The sequence below is a fragment of the Schistocerca gregaria genome, unplaced genomic scaffold, assembly GCF_023897955.1.
Source record: "Schistocerca gregaria isolate iqSchGreg1 unplaced genomic scaffold, iqSchGreg1.2 ptg000077l, whole genome shotgun sequence".
Taxonomy (NCBI): Eukaryota; Metazoa; Arthropoda; class Insecta; order Orthoptera; family Acrididae; genus Schistocerca; species Schistocerca gregaria.
Window position 1 is genome coordinate 15724984 of NW_026061710.1, and position 20844 is coordinate 15745827.

At 26.5% G+C, this 20844-nt stretch overlaps 1 long non-coding RNA gene across 1 annotated transcript; it reads left to right on the forward strand.

The window, feature by feature from the left end:
• The first annotated feature begins 3802 nt into the window (after positions 1-3802).
• On the forward strand, positions 3803-20625 carry LOC126301633 (uncharacterized). Its single transcript, XR_007553057.1, has 2 exons — positions 3803-4644; positions 20472-20625. It is a non-coding gene; the product is annotated as an uncharacterized LOC126301633 (long non-coding RNA).
• Positions 20626-20844: the final 219 nt, after the last annotated feature.

The window sequence follows — 20844 nt, forward strand, 5'->3', positions numbered from 1 at the left end:
TAGATCTACAGATGCACCCCCGTGTGCAATAGCTCCTGCTAGAGGAGGGTAAACTGTTCATCCTGTACCATTATCTACTATAGAAGATGTAAGAAGAAGGGTTAGTGAAGGTGGTAGTAATCAAAAACTTATATTATTTATTCGTGGAAATGCTATATCTGGTGCACCAATTATTAGTGGAACAAGTAAATTACCAAATCCACCAATTATAATAGGTATTACTATAAAGAAAATTATTACGAATCCGTGAGCTGTAATAATAACATTATAAATCTGGTCATCCCCAATTAGAGATCCGGGTTGGCCAAGTTCAGCACGAATAAGTATTCTTATTGATGTTCCTACTATTCCTGCTCATGCTCCAAATATGAAGTATAAAGTACCAATGTCCTTATGGTTTGTTGAGAATAATCATTTTTGCGGTAAGATGGCTGAATTTTAGGTGGTAGACTGTAAATCTACTTATGAGATGTTTTCTCTCTTATCATATTTAGGTCTTATATTCAATTATGATTCTAGACTGCAATTCTAGAGGTGTAAAATTTTACTAAGGCCTGAAAGATTATTCTTTTAATTATAACTTTGAAGGTTATTAGTTTGATTAACTTAAGTCCTTAGTATAATGAAATTAAGGTTGATGTTGAAATCAATCCTATTGTTGAAATTATTACTGTTATAGGAAGAATGATTCTTGATTTTTGGGACTTTATCTTTATAGATCACGAATTTTCTGTGTATGATATAATTAGAGCTGAGAATCTAATACGTATATAGTAGTAGAGTGTAATTGTAGTAAATACAACTATAATAGTTATAATAGTTGTTATATTGTTTTCTATTAATGATTGTATTACAATTCATTTTGGTAAGAATCCAAGGAATGGTGGTAGTCCACCTAAAGATAATAAAGATAAGAATATTATGAATTTAATTTCGGTTTTTATATTTCTGGCTGAATAAATTTGATTTATGAAAAATAAATTTATTTGCTTAAATAATAAAACTATAATTAATCTTAATAGTGAGTAAATAATGAAGTATAGTTCTCAGATGTTTTCTCTGACTGTTAATGATCTAATTATTCAACCTAGATGTCTGATTGATGAATATGCTAAAAGTTGTCGTAAGGATGTTTGATTTAAACCTCCTATTGCCCCAGTAATAATTCTTAAGATAATAATTGTTCAAATAAAAGTTCTTAATTGAATACAATAAGATAAGACCATTATTGGGGCGATTTTTTGTCATGTTATTAATGTTAAACAATTATTTCATCTTGATGCTCCTATAACTTCTGGAAATCAGAAATGGAAAGGTGCAGCTCCAATCTTTAATAATAGTCTAGATCTAATTATTATTGATGGGATAAATTCTGTTTCCCATCCCATGGGATATTTTATTTGAATCAGCAAAATTGAAAATAATAATATTGTCGATGCTATTGCTTGGACAATAAAATATTTAATTGATGATTCATTTATTATTATATTTTTATTTCTTGTTAGGAGCGGAATAAATGAAAGTAAGTTGATCTCAAGTCCTATTCAAACCCCAAATCAGGAATTTGATGAAATGGACAGGATCGTTCCTATCATTAATGTTGATAGGAAGAGAAGTTTTGTAGAGTTGTTGGTCATTAAAAAGGAGAGGATTGATACCTCTATAAATGGGGTATGAACCCATTAGCTTGTTTAGCTTACCTTTTTACATTAAGGTGTATGATGCACGTTAGTTTTTGATACTAAAGGAGGTAGTTTAATTCTATCTTATGTAATTTTAATGAAGGTAATTTTATTTACTTTATTTACCCTATCAAGGTAACCCTTTAATCAGGCACTTCATTTATTTAATATATAAATCGAAAGTTTTTTTTTGAAATTCTTTTATGTATTATTTTGTTTAATTAGGATTAATTTATCCTGCTCATTTTATTTTATATATATATATATATATATATAATAAATAATTTATATTAATATATTACATTTAATTGAAATTAAAGTATTATAAGTTCATCTTACCATTATCAATTGATTATTTTAATGCAATTATCTACCTAGGATTATAGCTACATATGTTTTTAGCTTAAAATAGGTTATTATAATATAATATATATAATAATATGTAATTTAATATTTAATATTATTATAATTGGATATCATAAATAAAATTATTAATTTAAATATAAAATATTATAATTAATATAAATAATTATATTAATTATAATAATATAATTATGTAAATTATCTATAATTAGATTATTTAACTAATATATATGAAAGTTAACTTAATATAAAAAAAAGAATTCATATTAATAACATATTATATTAAATTACATAATTGTATAAAATATATTTATTATATTATTTAATCTTTCTTTATTTATTAGTGAAAAGAAAGATTAAATAAGAAAGAATATAATACATTTATTGCTATACATGTTCCATATTAATCTTTAATTATATATAATAGAGAAGTTGTTGTGGTCATACATAGGGGCGTTTCTTTTTTTTTTGTTAATGTTTGTGGTTTTTTTCTTTTTTTTTCTTTAAATATTTGAATCTTTTATTTTTTCCTGAATTAATAGATTTAAAATTTTCTTATTTTTTATTTTTAAAAGTTTTATTCTTGCTTGTTTATTCACTTTTTCTTTGTATTATATGTAAGTTTTGTTAGACTAAATGTTCTTTTTGCAGTAATTTGATTTAATTATCAAGTGATTTTGGATTTAGCAATTGATTTAGTATCGGCATAATTCGTGCCAGCAGCCGCGGTTATACGATTGATACAAGTGAATATTATTGGTTAAAACAGTTGTTTATATTATTAGGGTTGAAATATAAATTTGTAAGGTGAAATGTTAAAATTTATTTGTGGCCCTTTTTATGAATCTGTGAAATTTAAATAATAAACTAGGATTAGATACCCTATTATTTTAAATGTTAATTATATTTACCAGGGTACTATTAGTTAAGGTCTTTAAACCCAAAGAATTTGGCGGTATCTCATTCCATTCAGAGGAACCTACCCCATGATTGATAATACACGATTTACTCTACTTAATTTATTTGTTTGTATATCTCCGTTATCAGAGAATCTTTTTAGAGTTATAATTCTCAAGATTTATAATTATAAAATATTTCAGGTCAAGGTGCAGCTTATAGTTAAGAGGAGGTGGGTTACAATAGATTTTTGTTTATAACGGATTTGATAGTGAAATACTGTTAATGAAGGTAGATTTGATAGTAATTTAATTTATTTAATTTAACTGATATTGGCTCTGAGATGTGTACACATCGCCCGTCGCTCTCATTATTGATTATTCTATTTTATTTTAAAGTAGCTTCAATTTAGATGAGATAAGTCGTAACATAGTAGATGTACTGGAAAGTGTATCTAGGAAGAGTTTCAAGATATAACTTATTAGTAAAGTGTTTCATTTACACTGAAAATTTTTCTGTGCAAATCAGGATATCTTGATTATTTATTTTATTATATTTATTTTTTGTTTATTTAATTATTTAATATAAATAATTTTATTGTAATTTTGTCTTAGTATATTTTATAGAATTGATTTTTTAAATTATAGTTTATTGGTAATGTAAGTGTTTTATGAAATATTATTTTAAATTTTTTAAGTAGATTTTATTTAATGTACCTTTTGTATCAGGGTTTATCAAAATTTTAGTATTTATTTTACTTGTCTCGATTTGGGTTGATTTATAAATAATTTATAGTTAATGTATCCTAATTATTATTAAATTATTTATAGAAATGAGATGTTAATCGTTTCCCAAGATATCTTAAGAAAAAATTTAATTTTTTAAAGTTATTTTTTTTTATTTAATTTTTTAAGTAAAAATATTAACTTATTTATTCTTTAAGGGATAAGCTTTGAAGTTAATAACCTATAATTTATTTTATAGAAATATAATAGTAAGCTTTAAACCAGCTATCTTTAAGATTACGTTTTAGTTCATTATTTTTTATTTTGATTTTATAAATATTTTAGGTTTTTTATTAAGATTATTAATTTAATTTTAAAATTTTTGTAATAATGATAGAATTAGTATATTTATTTGTATGAAATTTTTACCTTCTGAACTTATTATAAGGAACTAGGCAAAATTGATTTCCGACTGTTTATCAAAAACATGTCCTCTTGTTTATATTTTGAGGTCTGGCCTGCTCACTGAGCGTATTTTTAAAGAGCCGCGGTATTTTGACCGTGCAAAGGTAGCATAATCATTAGTCTCTTAATTAGAGGCTGGAATGAATGGCTTGACGAGAAATCAACTGTCTCTTAATAAATTTTTGAATTTAACTTTTGAGTCAAAAGGCTTAAATTCTTCTTTAGGACGAGAAGACCCTATAGAGCTTGACATTTTACTTTTATATAGTTTTTTGTTTGTCTTTCTATATTTAATGATGATGTTTTGTTGGGGTGACATGAAGAATAGATAAACTCTTCATTATTATATCATTTATTTATGTTTGTTATTTTGATCCATAATTTATGATCATAAGATTAAGTTACCTTAGGGATAACAGCGTAATTGTTTTTGAGAGCTCATATCGACAAAGCAGATTGCGACCTCGATGTTGGATTAAGAAAAATTTTGGGTGCAGGAGCCCAATGATTAGGTCTGTTCGACCTTTAAATTCTTGCATGATCTGAGTTCAGACCGGCGTGAGCCAGGTCGGTTTCTATCCTAAGATTGTTAATCCATATTAGTACGAAAGGACCATATGGTTAAAATATTTTTTGTTATATTGATTAATATTAATTTATTTACTATTTTGACAGATTAATGTGTTGAATTTAGAATTCATTTATGCAGATTTTTTCTACAAATAGTATTGATACTTTATGATTTATTTATATTTATTTTGAAGTTTCTTTTATTGGTTATTTGTGTTTTAAGTAGTGTTGCCTTTTTAACTTTATTAGAGCGTAAGGTTTTAGGTTATATTCAGATTCGGAAGGGTCCAAATAAGGTAGGTTTTGTTGGAATTCCTCAGCCATTTAGAGATGCTATTAAGTTAATTTGTAAGGAGCAGCCAATTCCTATTATATCTAATTACCTACTTTATTATTTTTCCCCTGTTTTTAATTTAATGATTTCTTTAGCCGTTTGAGTAATTTTTCCTTATTTAACTTATATGTGTTCTTTTTCTTATGGATTTTTATTTTTTTTATGTTGTACTAGATTAGGTGTTTATACTGTTATAATTGCTGGTTGATCTTCTAATTCAAATTATTCATTATTAGGTTCTCTTCGTGCTGTTGCTCAAACAATTTCTTATGAAGTTAGTTTAGCTTTAATTTTATTGTCTTTAATTATTTTAATTGGTAGCTTTATTTTATTTGGTAGCTTTATTGTTGATTTATTATTATTTCTTTTCCTTTAGCTTTAGCTTGTTTTGCTTCTTGCTTAGCTGAAACTAATCGTACTCCTTTTGATTTTGCTGAAGGGGAATCTGAGTTAGTTTCAGGATTTAATATTGAGTATGGTGCGGGTGGTTTTACTTTAATTTTTTTTAGCTGAATATACTAGAATTGTCTTCATAAGAATGTTATTGGCTTTAATTTTTTTGGGCGGTGATTTTTATTCTTTTATATTTTTTATTAAGCTTGCTATTATATCTTTTGGTTTTATTTGGGTTCGTGGAACATTACCACGGTTCCGTTATGATAAATTAATGTACTTAGCTTGAAAAAGTTTTTTACCTTTATCTTTGAATTTTTTTATTTTCTTTGTTGGTTTAAAGATTTTATTTATCTCATTTGTTTAGTGAAATTTTTTGAGAAAAGTTAATAGAAGAGTTAAACTTCTAATTCTATGTTTTCAAAACATATGCTTTTCCTAAGCTAATTAACTTTATTCCTTAATTAATTTATCTCATGCGTTTGTGACATGGACATTAATTAAGAAATATGTGAAGTAAATAATTGTTAAGATTTCACCTGTTATAATATAAGGTTCTTCAACAGGTCGTTTACCAATTCACGTTAGTAAGCATACAACAACTACTATAATTCAGAATAAAATTTGATTAATAGGGTAAAATTGAATGCCTCGGAATGGTGTTTTATTATAAAATGGTAAAATTATTAAGATTTTAATTGATAAAAATAATGCAATAACACCTCCTAACTTATTAGGGATAGATCGTAGAATTGCATATGCAAATAGGAAATATCATTCTGGTTGAATGTGAACTGGTGTTACTAATGGGTTGGCAGGTACAAAGTTATCTGGATCTCCTAATAGGTAAGGATTAATTAAACATAGTATAATTAATAATGATGTTATTATTACAAATGTAATAGAATCCTTAAAGGTAAAGTATGGATGGAATGGAATTTTTTCAATATCTCCATTTAGTCCAAGAGGATTATTAGATCCTGTTTGGTGAAGAAAAAATAAATGAATTGCTGCTATAGCAGCAATAATAAATGGTAATACAAAATGGAATGTGAAGAATCGATTTAATGTTGCATTATCAACAGCGAATCCTCCTCATACTCATTGGACTAAATCTGTTCCTAAGTACGGGATTGCTGATAATAAATTAGTAATTACTGTTGTACCTCAAAAAGATATTTGGCCTCAGGGTAAGACATATCCTATAAATGCAGTTGCTATAACTAAAAATAAAATCACTGTACCAATTATTCAGGTATGTATATATATATAAGATCCATAGTAAATTCCCCGTCCTACATGTAAGTAAATACAAATAAAAAATATAGATGCTCCATTTGCGTGTAAGGTTCGGATAATTCAACCATTATTTACGTCTCGGCAGATGTGTACTACACTACTGAATGCTATTTCAATATTTGATGTATAATGTATAGCTAAAAATAGTCCAGTTACGATTTGAATTACCAAACATAACCCTAATAGGGATCCAAAATTTCATCAAAATGAAATATTTGTTGGGGCTGGTAAGTCAATTAAAGAGTTATTAATAATTTTAATTAAAGGATGTCTTAATCGTAAGGGTTTATTCATTAGTAATTATCTTAGTTTACGAATAGGTCCCTGATTAATATTGGTGATTTTAACAACTGCTAGTAGTGCTAAAAATAAATAAATTATTATTATTATTGTAATAATGAATGTTGGTCTATTATATAATTTTTCTAAAGATATTGTTATTTCTTGATAATTGATTGAATTATCAATATTTATAGTTTCGGTGTTTTTGAAAAAGTCTATAAATATAGATATATCTAGAATAATTAATATTAATATGATAAATACTCACATTATTAATGTAATAATTATAGTGATTGATTTAGGCTGAAATATTTCGTTTGATGCAATTCTTGTAATGTAAATAAATAATACTAGTATACCACCAAGAAATGTTAAAAATAAAATATATGATAATCAATATCTTTCTATTATTGTTCCTGTTATTAATCCAACTAGGAAGGTTTGAAGGATAATAAAAAGCATTATTGATATTGGGTGTCTTAATTTAATAAAATTAATATTTATTACATTTGATAATGATATAATTATTATTTTGATCTTTTCAGGGGTTAGTTTATTTAAAATACCGGTTTTGGGGACCGATGATGGAAGCTTTTCCACCTCTGAAGTTTTAAAAGTGGGGGCTGGACTTATTTCCGGTTTACAAGACCGGCGTTTTTTTTAAACTATTAAAACTAATGTTTATATTCTCTATTTTTACTTCTTTATTGATTTATTTTGCTGGTGTTTATGTTTTTTCTTCTAAACGTAAACATTTATTAATGGTTCTTTTGAGATTAGAATATATTGTTCTTTCTTTATTTATGTTAGTTATTGTTTTTCTTATTGAGTTTGATTATGATTATTTTTTTCCTGTTATTTTTTTAGTTTTTTCTGTTTGTGAGGGTGCTTTAGGTCTTTCTATTTTAGTTTCAATAATTCGTTCTCATGGTAACGATTTTTTTAATTCTTTTGGTTTATCTTTATGTTAAAGTATTTATTTATAATTATTTTTTTGATCCCTCTTTGTTTATTAAATAATTGTTGATGGTTGGTTCATTCTTTAATGTTTCTGTCGGTTTTTTTTTATAATTTGTGTTTATTCATATGCTGATTTGAATATAATTAGATATTATTTTGGTATTGATTATTTTTCTTTTAGTTTAATTTTACTTAGTTTTTGGATTCGTTCTTTAATAATCACTGCTAGAGGTTCAGTTTATTTAAGTTCATATCATTCTAATTTTTTTGTTTTTATGGTTTTGATTTTAATAATTATGCTTTATTGTTCATTTGCTAGATTAAGTCTTCTTTCTTTTTTATTTTTTTTGAGGCTAGATTAGTTCATACTTTACTTTTAATTTTGGGTTGGGGTTATCAACCTGAGCGTTTGCAGGCTGGTGTTTATTTAATTTTTTATACTTTGGTTGCTAGATTACCTTTATTATTAGTTTTATTTAAGGTTTATGATTTTTCTAATACTTTATATTTTCCTTTATTGGTTGATTTTGGTTCTTATTATATTATGTTTTATGTATTTATAATTTTGGCTTTTTTAGTTAAGATACCTATGTTTTTGGTTCATTTATGACTTCCTAAGGCTCATGTAGAGGCCCCTATTTCAGGTAGAATAATTCTTGCTGGTGTTTTATTAAAGTTAGGTGGTTATGGTATTTTTCGTGTTATAAAGGTTATTTCTTATTTGGGTTTAAAGTTTAATTATTTTTGATTGTCTTTAGGTTTATCTGGGGGTGTTATTGTAGGATTTATTTGTTTTCGTCAGGTTGATTTAAAGTCTTTAATTGCATATTCTTCTGTTGCTCATATAAGAATGGTTATTGGTGGATTGATGACTATGAATTGATGAGGTTGTGTAGGTTCTCTTTCTCTAATGGTTGGTCATGGTTTATGTTCTTCTGGTTTATTTTGTTTATCTAATATTATTTATGAACGTTTAGGTAGACGAAGATTATTAATTAACAAGGGTATAATTAATTTGATGCCAAGAATGGCTTTATGATGATTTCTTTTAAGATCATCAAATATGGCTGCTCCTCCTTCTTTAAATTTGGTAGGTGAAATTAGATTATTAAATAGAATTATATCTTGATCTTCTTTTAGATTCTTTGCTTTGATTTTTTTATCTTTTTTTAGAGCTGTTTATACTTTGTATATATATTCTTATTCTCAGCATGGGAATTATTATTCTGGTGTTTATACTTGTTCTCTTGGTTATTTTCGTGAATATCATCTTTTACTTTTACATTGATTGCCTTTAAATATTCTCTGTTTAAAGGGTGAATATTTCTTTGTTTAGTTTGCTTAAGTATTTTAATTAAAAATATTGTTTTGTGGAATCAATGATATGAAGTTTTTCATCTTAGGCCGTGAATTTATTTTCTATTTGTTCTTTGAGTTTTTTTTCTTTGTTTATTTCGAGAACTATAATTTTTATTTTAGGTATTTATTATTTAATAATTCATTATAGAGTTTTTGTTGAGTGAGAGCTTTTCAATTTAAATGGTTCTATAGTTGTTATAACTTTAATTTTGGATTGAATATCTCTTATTTTTATATCTTTTGTTATATATATTTCTTCTTTGGTTATTTATTATAGAGAGGATTATATATCTGGTGAAAAGAATATAAATCGTTTTATTATTATTGTTTTAATATTTATTCTTTCTATAGGTTTTTTAATTATTAGTCCTAATTTAATTAGAATTTTATTAGGTTGAGATGGTTTAGGTTTAGTTTCTTATTGTTTAGTTATTTATTATCAAAATGTAAAATCTTATAGTGCTGGTATATTAACTGCACTTTCTAATCGTATTGGTGATGTTGCTATTTTAATTTCTATTGCATGAATGTTAAATTTTGGTGGTTGAAATTATATTTATTATTATGATTTTATTTCTAATTCTTTTGAAATAAAGCTCATTACTATATTAATTGTTTTAGCAGCTATAACTAAGAGAGCTCAGATTCCTTTCTCTTCATGACTTCCTGCTGCTATAGCAGCTCCTACTCCTGTTTCTGCTATAGTTCATTCTTCTACTCTTGTTACTGCTGGTGTTTATTTATTAATTCGTTTTAGACCAATATTGGATACTTATAATTGTGGTTGATTTTTACTTTTAATTGGTTGTATAACTATATTTATGGCTGGATTGGGCGCTAATTTTGAGTTTGATTTAAAGAGGATTATTGCTCTTTCTACTTTAAGACAACTTGGTTTAATAATAAGAATTTTGGCTATAGGTTATCCAAAGCTTGCATTTTTTCATTTATTGGCTCATGCTTTATTTAAGGCATTATTATTTATATGTGCAGGTTCAATAATTCATAATTTGAAGGATTCTCAGGATATTCGTTTTATAGGATCAATTGTTAATTTCATACCTTTAACTTCAGTTTGTTTTAATGTTTCTAGTTTATCTTTGTGTGGAATACCTTTTTTAGCGGGATTTTATTCAAAGGATTTAATTCTTGAGATGGTTTGTTTAAGATGAATTAATTGTTTAATTTTTTTTCTTTATTTTTTTCTACTGGTTTAACTGCTTCTTATTGTTTTCGTTTGTTTTATTATTCAATATCTGGTGATAATAATTTTTATTCTAGATTTTCTTTTGATGATAAGGGTTATTATATTTCATTTGGAATAATTGGTCTATTGTTTGTTGCTGTTTTTGGTGGTAGTCTTTTATCTTGATTAATTTTTCCTATTCCTCATGTGATTGCTTTACCTTATTATTTAAAGTTTTTAACTATTACAGTTGTTATTTTAGGTGCTTATTTAGGTTATCTTATTTCTAATTTTGATTTTTCTCATAATTTATTTCTTTAAGTATACTTTCTTTTGTTAGATTTGCTGGTTCTATATGATTTATACCTTTTCTTTCAACTAAGTTTATTAGATATATTCCTTTAAAAATAGGTTATTATTCATCTAAGTCATTTGATTATGGTTGAGGTGAATTACTTGGTGGTCAAGGTTTATATAGATTATTTATTTATTTAATTGGTTATATTCAAGGTTGATATGATTCTAATTTCAAGATTTATCTTTTAACTTTTATTTTTTGAATATTTATTTTGGTAATATTGTTTTTCGTTTACTTAAATAGCTTATAATTAGAGCGTGACAGTGAAGATGTTAAGGAAGTATTTTTACTTTTAAGTATTTATAAATATAGATATATTATTTTTACAGTGAAAATGTAATGTTTTATTTAAACTATATAAATTTTAGAAATGTTAACGGAGTTTAACCGCTAATATAAAAAGTTAGCAGCTTTCATATTGGCTTTACATTTCCTTAATTGGAACTATTATAGTTCAATTATATTATTAACAGTAATACGCCTCTTATTGGCTTCAATTAATAAGAATAAGGGTAGTACATACCAATCTTCCAGGTCGAAACTGACTGCAATATTTCGCTTCTTATTCTATTTAAGGTTGATTGATAATATCAATACTTCTTGAATGCAACCCAAATGTTATATTTAACTACAACCCTTTATTCTGCTCATTGTAATGCTCCTTGGTTTCATTCATGGTATAGTCCTCCTAATAGAACTAGAATAAAAAATATTGTTGATACTGTTCAGATTATAATGTCTGAAGTTTTAAAAATAATTACAATTGGTAGAATTAGTGCAATTTCAACATCAAAAATTAAAAAGATTACTGCGATTAGGAAGAATCGTATTGAGAATGGTATTCGTGCTGATCTTTTTGGATCAAACCCACATTCAAATGGTGATCTTTTTTCTCGATCATTAATTAATTTTTTTGATAGTGTTGTTGCCAGGATTATAACAATTATTGGAATAATAAATCTAATGAAAACTCTTGTTGATAGAATTAGAATTGTTTTTCTTGATTTATATCAAGCTTTCTGATTGGAAGTCAAATGTACTATTTATACTAGAAAAACAATTATCTACCTCATCAATAAATAGAGATATATAAGAATAATCATACTACGTCTATGAAGTGTCAGTATCAAGCTGCTGCTTCAAATCCAAAGTGATGTCTTGGTGAAAATTGATTTATTGAGTGTCGAAGTAGACATGTTGATAAAAAGATTGTTCCAATAATTACATGTAAACCATGGAATCCTGTTGCAACAAAGAATGTTGATCCATAAACTGCATCTGCAATGGTAAAAGGTGCTTCTCAATATTCATATGCTTGAAGTATTGTAAAGTATAGTCCTAATAACACTGTGAAGAATAATCCTTGTAGTGCTTGAGTATGATTAGATTCCATTAAACTATGATGTGCTCATGTTACTGTTACTCCTGATGCTAAAAGAATAGCTGTATTAAGTAATGGAATTTGTATAGGGTTAAAGGGTTGAATTCCTATTGGAGGTCATAGTATTCCTAGTTCAATTGTTGGTGCTAATCTTCTTCTAAAGAATGCTCAAAAAAAAGAAACGAAAAATAATACCTCTGATGCAATAAATAAAATTATTCCTCATCGTAATCCAATTGATACAAATCCTGTATGTAATCCTTGATATGTTCCTTCTCGTACTACATCTCGTCATCATTGAATTATAGTTAGTAGGGTAATTCCAAATCCAATTATGAATAAGTTAATATTAAATAGGTGGAATCATTTTGCTAGTCCTGATACTAGGACTATTGCTCCAATTGCTCCTGTTAATGGTCAAGGTCTATAGTCTACTAAGTGGAATGGGTGGTTTGAGTGAGTTGTTAACATAGGTTTAATATACTTCTCTAGAATATAGAGTTCTTAGAATTGAGAAAACATAGGCTTGAATTATTGCTACTGCTCATTCTAGAATTAATAGAAGTATTTGTCCAATAATTAGTAATGAGATTAAGTTTATTGCTATAGATGGTCCTGTGTTTCCTAATAAGGTTAATAATAAGTGTCCTGCAATTATATTTGCTGCCAACCGTACTGCTAATGTACCTGGTCGAATAACATTACTAATTGTTTCAATTAGTACTATAAATGATATTAATGCAGGCGGTGTACCTTGTGGTACAAGGTGTGTAAATATATGATTAGTATGGTTAGTTCATCCAAATAATATAAATCTTAGCCATATAGGTAGGGCAATTGCAAATGTTAATGCTAAATGTCTTGTTCTAGTAAAAATATAAGGGAATAATCCTATGAAATTGTTAAATAATATTATAATAAAAATTGAGATGAAAATGAATGTTGTTCCATTAAATGATTTTGGTCCAAGAAGTGTTTTAAATTCATTATGTAAGGTTAAATTTAGTTTATTTCAGATAATGTTAATTCGTGATGGTGTAAGTCAAAATAGTGATGGGATTAATAATAGTCCTAGAAATGTTCTAGTTCAATTTAATGATAAATTAAAGATGTTAGTTGAGGGGTCAAATGTTGAGAATAGATTTGTTATCATTTTTAATTTAAGTTTTTTATTTCAATTGTTCCTTTTTCTGCTCTTTTAATAAGGTTAGGTTTAAATGAGAAGAAGTTTATTTGATTAAACAAGATTAATGTAGCTGAAAATATAATGAATAGTGAGAATCATATAAGAGGGGATATTTGAGGGATTTGGATATAATTTCCCCATCAGAAGTAGTCGTTAATTTACTATTATTTGGTTTAAGAGACCATTACTTACTTTCAGTCATCTGATGAATTTCAAGGTGTACTAATTTTTTTTAGTTACTTTAGATTGACACTCTAATGTTATTTATTTTAACTAACTCCTTAAATTATCTTAGATAATCACTTAATAAATAAATTTACTGAAGTTCTTTCAATTACAATTGGTATAAATCTGTGGTTTGCTCCACAGATTTCTGAGCATTGTCCAAAGAATAATCCAGGTCGATTTATTGTGAATGTTCCTTGATTTAACCGACCTGGCGTTGCATCAATTTTAACCCCTAATGCAGGAACTGCTCATGAGTGTAGAACATCTGATGCTCTTGTTAATACTCGTACTTCTGTATTTATTGGTAGGATTGTTCGGTTATCTACATCTAGTAGTCGGAATCCATCATTTTCTAGGTCTTGTTCTGGTGTTATATAAGTGTCAAATTCTACGTCTATGAAGTCTGAATATTCATATCTTCAATATCATTGTCGTCCAATGGTTTTAATTGTAATTATTGCATCTACTGAATCATCAAGTAAATATAATAGTCGTAATGATGGAAGGGCAATAAAAATTAATGTAATTGCTGGTAAAGCTGTTCAGATTGTTTCAATTAAATGTCCATGAAGTATATTACGGTTAGTATAGGCAATAAATAATATATAACTTAGGGCATAACCTACAATTACTGTAATTAATAATAATACGACCATAGTATGATCATGAAAGAATGATAATTGCTCCATTAATGGTGAAGCTCCATCTTGAAGAGATAAATTTGATCATGTTGCCATTAATAAATATTTTCTAATAAAAGGTCAAACCTTTATTTGTAGAGCTTAAATCTGCTGCACTAATCTGCCATATTAGAATCTAGAGATTAATGGTAATTCTGAGTAACTATGTTCTGCAGGAGGGTTATTTTGTAGTCATTCTGTTGATCTTCTTATGTTAGCTCTAAATATAATTGCTCGGTTTGTAATCATTCTTTCTCATATAATTACAATGAATATAACGATTCCTACAATAGAAATTGTAGACCCAATTCTTGATACTACGTTTCATGATGTATATGCGTCTGGGTAGTCAGAGTATCGTCGAGGTATTCCTGCTAATCCTAGGAAGTGTTCAGGAAAGAATGTTAAATTTACTCCAATGAATATAATTGTAAATTGGATTTTTAATCATGTATTATTTATAGTTAATCCTGTAAATAGTGGATATCATTGAATGACACCTCCTATAATTGCAAATACTGCTCCTATAGATAATACATAATGAAAGTGGGCTACTACATAATATGTATCATGTAATACAATATCAAGTGATGAATTTGCTAATACTAATCCTGTTAATCCACCAATTGTAAATAGGAAAATAAATCCTAGAGCTCATAATAATGGTGGATTGAACTTGAATTTAGTTCCATATAATGTAGCTAATCATCTAAATACCTTAATTCCTGTAGGTACAGCAATAATTATTGTTGCTGATGTAAAATATGCTCGTGTGTCAACATCCATTCCTACTGTAAATATATGATGTGCTCATACAATAAATCCTATTAGTCCAATTGATAGTATAGCATAAATTATACCTAATGTTCCAAATGATTCAATTTTTCCTCTTTCTTGACATACAATATGTGAAATAATTCCGAACCCCGGTAGAATTAAAATATAAACTTCTGGGTGTCCAAAGAATCAAAATAGATGTTGATATAGAATTGGGTCACCCCCTCCTGCAAGGTCAAAGAATGATGTATTTAAATTTCGATCTGTTAATAATATAGTAATAGCTCCTGCTAAAACTGGAAGTGAAAGAAGGAGAAGTAATGCTGTAATAGCTACAGATCATACAAATAAAGGTGTTTGATCTAAAGTTATACTTTCTGATCGTATATTAATTGCTGTTGTAATGAAATTCACTGCACCAAGAATAGATGATACACCTGCTAAGTGCAGTGAAAAAATAGCTAGAGGGTCAAAGAATGATGTATTTAAATTTCGATCTGTTAATAATATAGTAATAGCTCCTGCTAAAACTGGAAGTGAAAGAAGGAGAAGTAATGCTGTAATAGCTACAGATCATACAAATAAAGGTGTTTGATCTAAAGTTATACTTTCTGATCGTATATTAATTGCTGTTGTAATGAAATTCACTGCACCAAGAATAGATGATACACCTGCTAAGTGCAGTGAAAAAATAGCTAGATCTACAGATGCACCCCCGTGTGCAATAGCTCCTGCTAGAGGAGGGTAAACTGTTCATCCTGTACCAGCACCATTATCTATTATAGCAGATGTAAGAAGAAGGGTTAGTGAAGGTGGTAGTAATCAAAAACTTATATTATTTATTCGTGGAAATGCTATATCTGGTGCACCAATTATTAGTGGAACAAGTCAATTACCAAATCCACCAATTATAATAGGTATTACTATAAAGAAAATTATTACGAATGCGTGAGCTGTAATAATAACATTATAAATCTGGTCATCCCCAATTAGAGATCCGGGTTGGCCAAGTTCAGCACGAATAAGTATTATTATTGATGTTCCTACTATTCCTGCTCATGCTCCAAATATGAAGTATAAAGTACCAATGTCCTTATGGTTTGTTGAGAATAATCATTTTTGCGGTAAGATGGCTGAATTTTAGGTGGTAGACTGTAAATCTACTTATGAGATGTTTTCTCTCTTATCATATTTAGGTCTTATATTCAATTATGATTCTAGACTGCAATTCTAGAGGTGTAAAATTTTACTAAGGCCTAAAAGATTATTCTTTTAATTATAACTTTGAAGGTTATTAGTTTGATTAACTTAAGTCCTTAGTATAATGAAATTAAGGTTGATGTTGAAATCAATCCTATTGTTGAAATTATTACTGTTATAGGAAGAATGATTCTTGATTTTTGGGACTTTATCTTTATAGATCACGAATTTTCTGTGTATGATATAATTAGAGCTGAGAATCTAATACGTATATAGTAGTAGAGTGTAATTGTAGTTAATACAACTATAATAGTTATAATAGTTGTTATATTGTTTTCTATTAATGATTGTATTACAATTCATTTTGGTAAGAATCCAAGGAATGGTGGTAGTCCACCTAAAGATAATAAAGATAAGAATATTATGAATTTAATTTCGGTTTTTATATTTCTGGCTGAATAAATTTGATTTATGAAAAATAAATTTATTTGCTTAAATAATAAAACTATAATTAATCTTAATAGTGAGTAAATAATGAAGTATAGTTCTCAGATGTTTTCTCTGACTGTTAATGATCTAATTATTCAACCTAGATGTCTGATTGATGAATATGCTAAAAGTTGTCGTAAGGATGTTTGATTTAAACCTCCTATTGCCCCAATAATAATTCTTAAGATAATAATTGTTCATAGAAAAGTTCTTAATTGAATACAATAAGATAAGACCATTATTGGGGCGATTTTTTGTCATGTTATTAATGTTAAACAATTATTTCATCTTGATGCTCCTATAACTTCTGGAAATCAGAAATGGAAAGGTGCAGCTCCAATCTTTAATAATAGTCTAGATCTAATTATTATTGATGGGATAAATTCTGTTTCCCATCCCATGGGATATTTTATTTGAATCAGCAACATTGAAAATAATAATATTGTCGATGCTATTGCTTGGACAATAAAATATTTAATTGATGATTCATTTATTATTATATTTTTATTTCTTGTTAGGAGCGGAATAAATGAAAGTAAGTTGATCTCAAGTCCTATTCAAACCCCAAATCAGGAATTTGATGAAATGGACAGGATCGTTCCTATCATTAATGTTGATAGGAAGAGAAGTTTTGTAGAGTTGTTGGTCATTAAAAAGGAGAGGATTGATACCTCTATAAATGGGGTATGAACCCATTAGCTTGTTTAGCTTACCTTTTTACATTAAGGTGTATGATGCACGTTAGTTTTTGATACTAAAGGAGGTAGTTTAATTCTATCTTATGTAATTTTAATGAAGGTAATTTTATTTACTTTATTTACCCTATCAAGGTAACCCTTTAATCAGGCACTTCATTTATTTAATATATAAATCGAAAGTTTTTTTTTGAAATTCTTTTATGTATTATTTTGTTTAATTAGGATTAATTTATCCTGCTCATTTTATTTTTTTTATATATATATATAATAAATAATTTATATTAATATATTACATTTAATTGAAATTAAAGTATTATAAGTTCATCTTACCATTATCAATTGATTATTTTAAAGCAATTATTTACGTAGGATTATAGCTACTTATGTTTTTAGCTTAAAATAGGTTATTATAATATAATATATATAATAATATGTAATTTAATATTTAATATTATTATAATTGGATATAATAAATAAAATTATTAATTTAAATATAAAATATTATAATTAATATAAATAATTATATTAATTATAATAATATAATTATGTAAATTATCTATAATTAGATTATTTAACTAATATATATGAAAGTTAACTTAATATAAAAAAAAGAATTCATATTAATAACATATTATATTAAATTACATAATTGTATAAAATATATTTATTATATTATTTAATCTTTCTTTATTTATTAGTGAAAAGAAAGATTAAATAAGAAAGAATATAATACATTTATTGCTATACATGTTCCATATTAATCTTTAATTATATATAATAGAGAAGTTGTTGTGGTCATACATAGGGGCGTTTCTTTTTTTTTGTTAATGTTTGTGGTTTTTTTCTTTTTTTTCTTTAAATATTTGAATCATTTATTTTTTCCTGAATTAATAGATTTAAAATTTTCTTATTTTTTATTTTTAAAAGTTTTATTCTTGCTTGTTTATTCACTTTTTCCTTGTATTATATGTAAGTTTTGTTAGACTAAATGTTCTTTTTGCAGTAATTTGATTTAATTATCAAGTGATTTTGGATTTAGCAATTGATTTAGTATCGGCATAATTCGTGCCAGCAGCCGCGGTTATACGATTGATACAAGTGAATATTATTGGTTAAAACAGTTGTTTATATTATTAGGGTTGAAATATAAATTTGTAAGGTGAAATGTTAAAATTTATTTGTGGCCCTTTTTATGAATCTGTGAAATTTAAATAATAAACTAGGATTAGATACCCTATTATTTTAAATGTTAATTATATTTACCAGGGTACTATTAGTTAAGGTCTTTAAACCCAAAGAATTTGGCGGTATCTCATTCCATTCAGAGGAACCTACCCCATGATTGATAATACACGATTTACTCTACTTAATTTATTTGTTTGTATATCTCCGTTATCAGAGAATCTTTTTAGAGTTATAATTCTCAAGATTTATAATTATAAAATATTTCAGGTCAAGGTGCAGCTTATAGTTAAGAGGAGGTGGGTTACAATAGATTTTTGTTTATAACGGATTTGATAGTGAAATACTGTTAATGAAGGTGGATTTGATAGTAATTTAATTTATTTAATTTAACTGATATTGGCTCTGAGATGTGTACACATCGCCCGTCGCTCTCATTATTGATTATTCTATTTTATTTTAAAGTAGCTTCAATTTAGATGAGATAAGTCGTAACATAGTAGATGTACTGGAAAGTGTATCTAGGAAGAGTTTCAAGATATAACTTATTAGTAAAGTGTTTCATTTACACTGAAAATTTTTCTGTGCAAATCAGGATATCTTGATTATTTATTTTATTATATTTATTTTTTGTTTATTTAATTATTTAATATAAATAATTTTATTGTATTTTTGTCTTAGTATATTTTATAGAATTGATTTTTTAAATTATACTTTATTGGTAATGTAAGTGTTTTATGAAATATTATTTTAAATTTTTTTAAGTAGATTTTATTTATTGTACCTTTTGTATCAGAGTTTATCAAAATTTTAGTATTTATTTTACTTGTCTCGATTTGGGTTGATTTATAAATAATTTATAGTTAATGTATCTTAATTATTATTAAATTATTTATAGAAATGAGATGTTAATCGTTTCCCAAGATATCTAGTTTCTTAAGAAAAAATTTAATTTTTTAAAGTTATTTGTTTTTATTTAATTTTTTAAGTAAAAATATTAACTTATTTATTCTTTAAGGGATAAGCTTTGAAGTTAATAACCTATAATTTATTTTATAGAAATATAATAGTAAGCTTTAAACCAGCTATCTTTAAGATTACGTTTTAGTTCATTATTTTTTATTTTGATTTTATAAATATTTTAGGTTTTTTATTAAGATTATTAATTTAATTTTAAAATTTTTGTAATAATGATAGAATTAGTATATTTATTTGTATGAAATTTTTACCTTGTGAACTTATTATAAGGAACTAGGCAAAATTGATTTCCGCCTGTTTATCAAAAACATGTCCTCTTGTTTATATTTTGAGGTCTGGCCTGCTCACTGAGCGTATTTTTAAAGAGCCGCGGTATTTTGACCGTGCAAAGGTAGCATAATCATTAGTCTCTTAATTAGTGGCTGGAATGAATGGCTTGACGAGAAATCAACTGTCTCTTAATAAATTTTTGAATTTAACTTTTGAGTCAAAAGGCTTAAATTCTTCTTTAGGACGAGAAGACCCTATAGAGCTTGACATTTTACTTTTATATAGTTTTTTGTTTGTCTTTCTATATTTAATGATGATGTTTTGTTGGGGTGACATGAAGAATAGATAAACTCTTCATTATTATATCATTTATTTATGTTTGTTATTTTGATCCATAATTTATGATCATAAGATTAAGTTACCTTAGGGATAACAGCGTAATTGTTTTTGAGAGCTCATATCGACAAAGCAGATTGCGACCTCGATGTTGGATTAAGAAAAATTTTGGGTGCAGGAGACCAATGATTAGGTCTGTTCGACCTTTAAATTCTTACATGATCTGAGTTCAGACCGGCGTGAGCCAGGTCGGTTTCTATCCTAAGATTGTTAACCCATATTAGTACGAAAGGACCATATGGTTAAAATATTTTTTGTTATATTGATTAATATTAATTTATTTACAATTTTGACAGATTAATGTGTGAATTTAGAATTCATTTATGTAGATTTTTTCTACAAATAGTATTGATACTTTATGATTTATTTATATTTATTTTGAATTTTCTTTTATTGGTTATTTGTGTTTTAATTAGTGTTGCCTTTTTAACTTTATTAGAGCGTAAGGTTTTAGGTTATATTCAGATTCGAAAGGGTCCAAATAAGGTAGGTTTTGTTGGAATTCC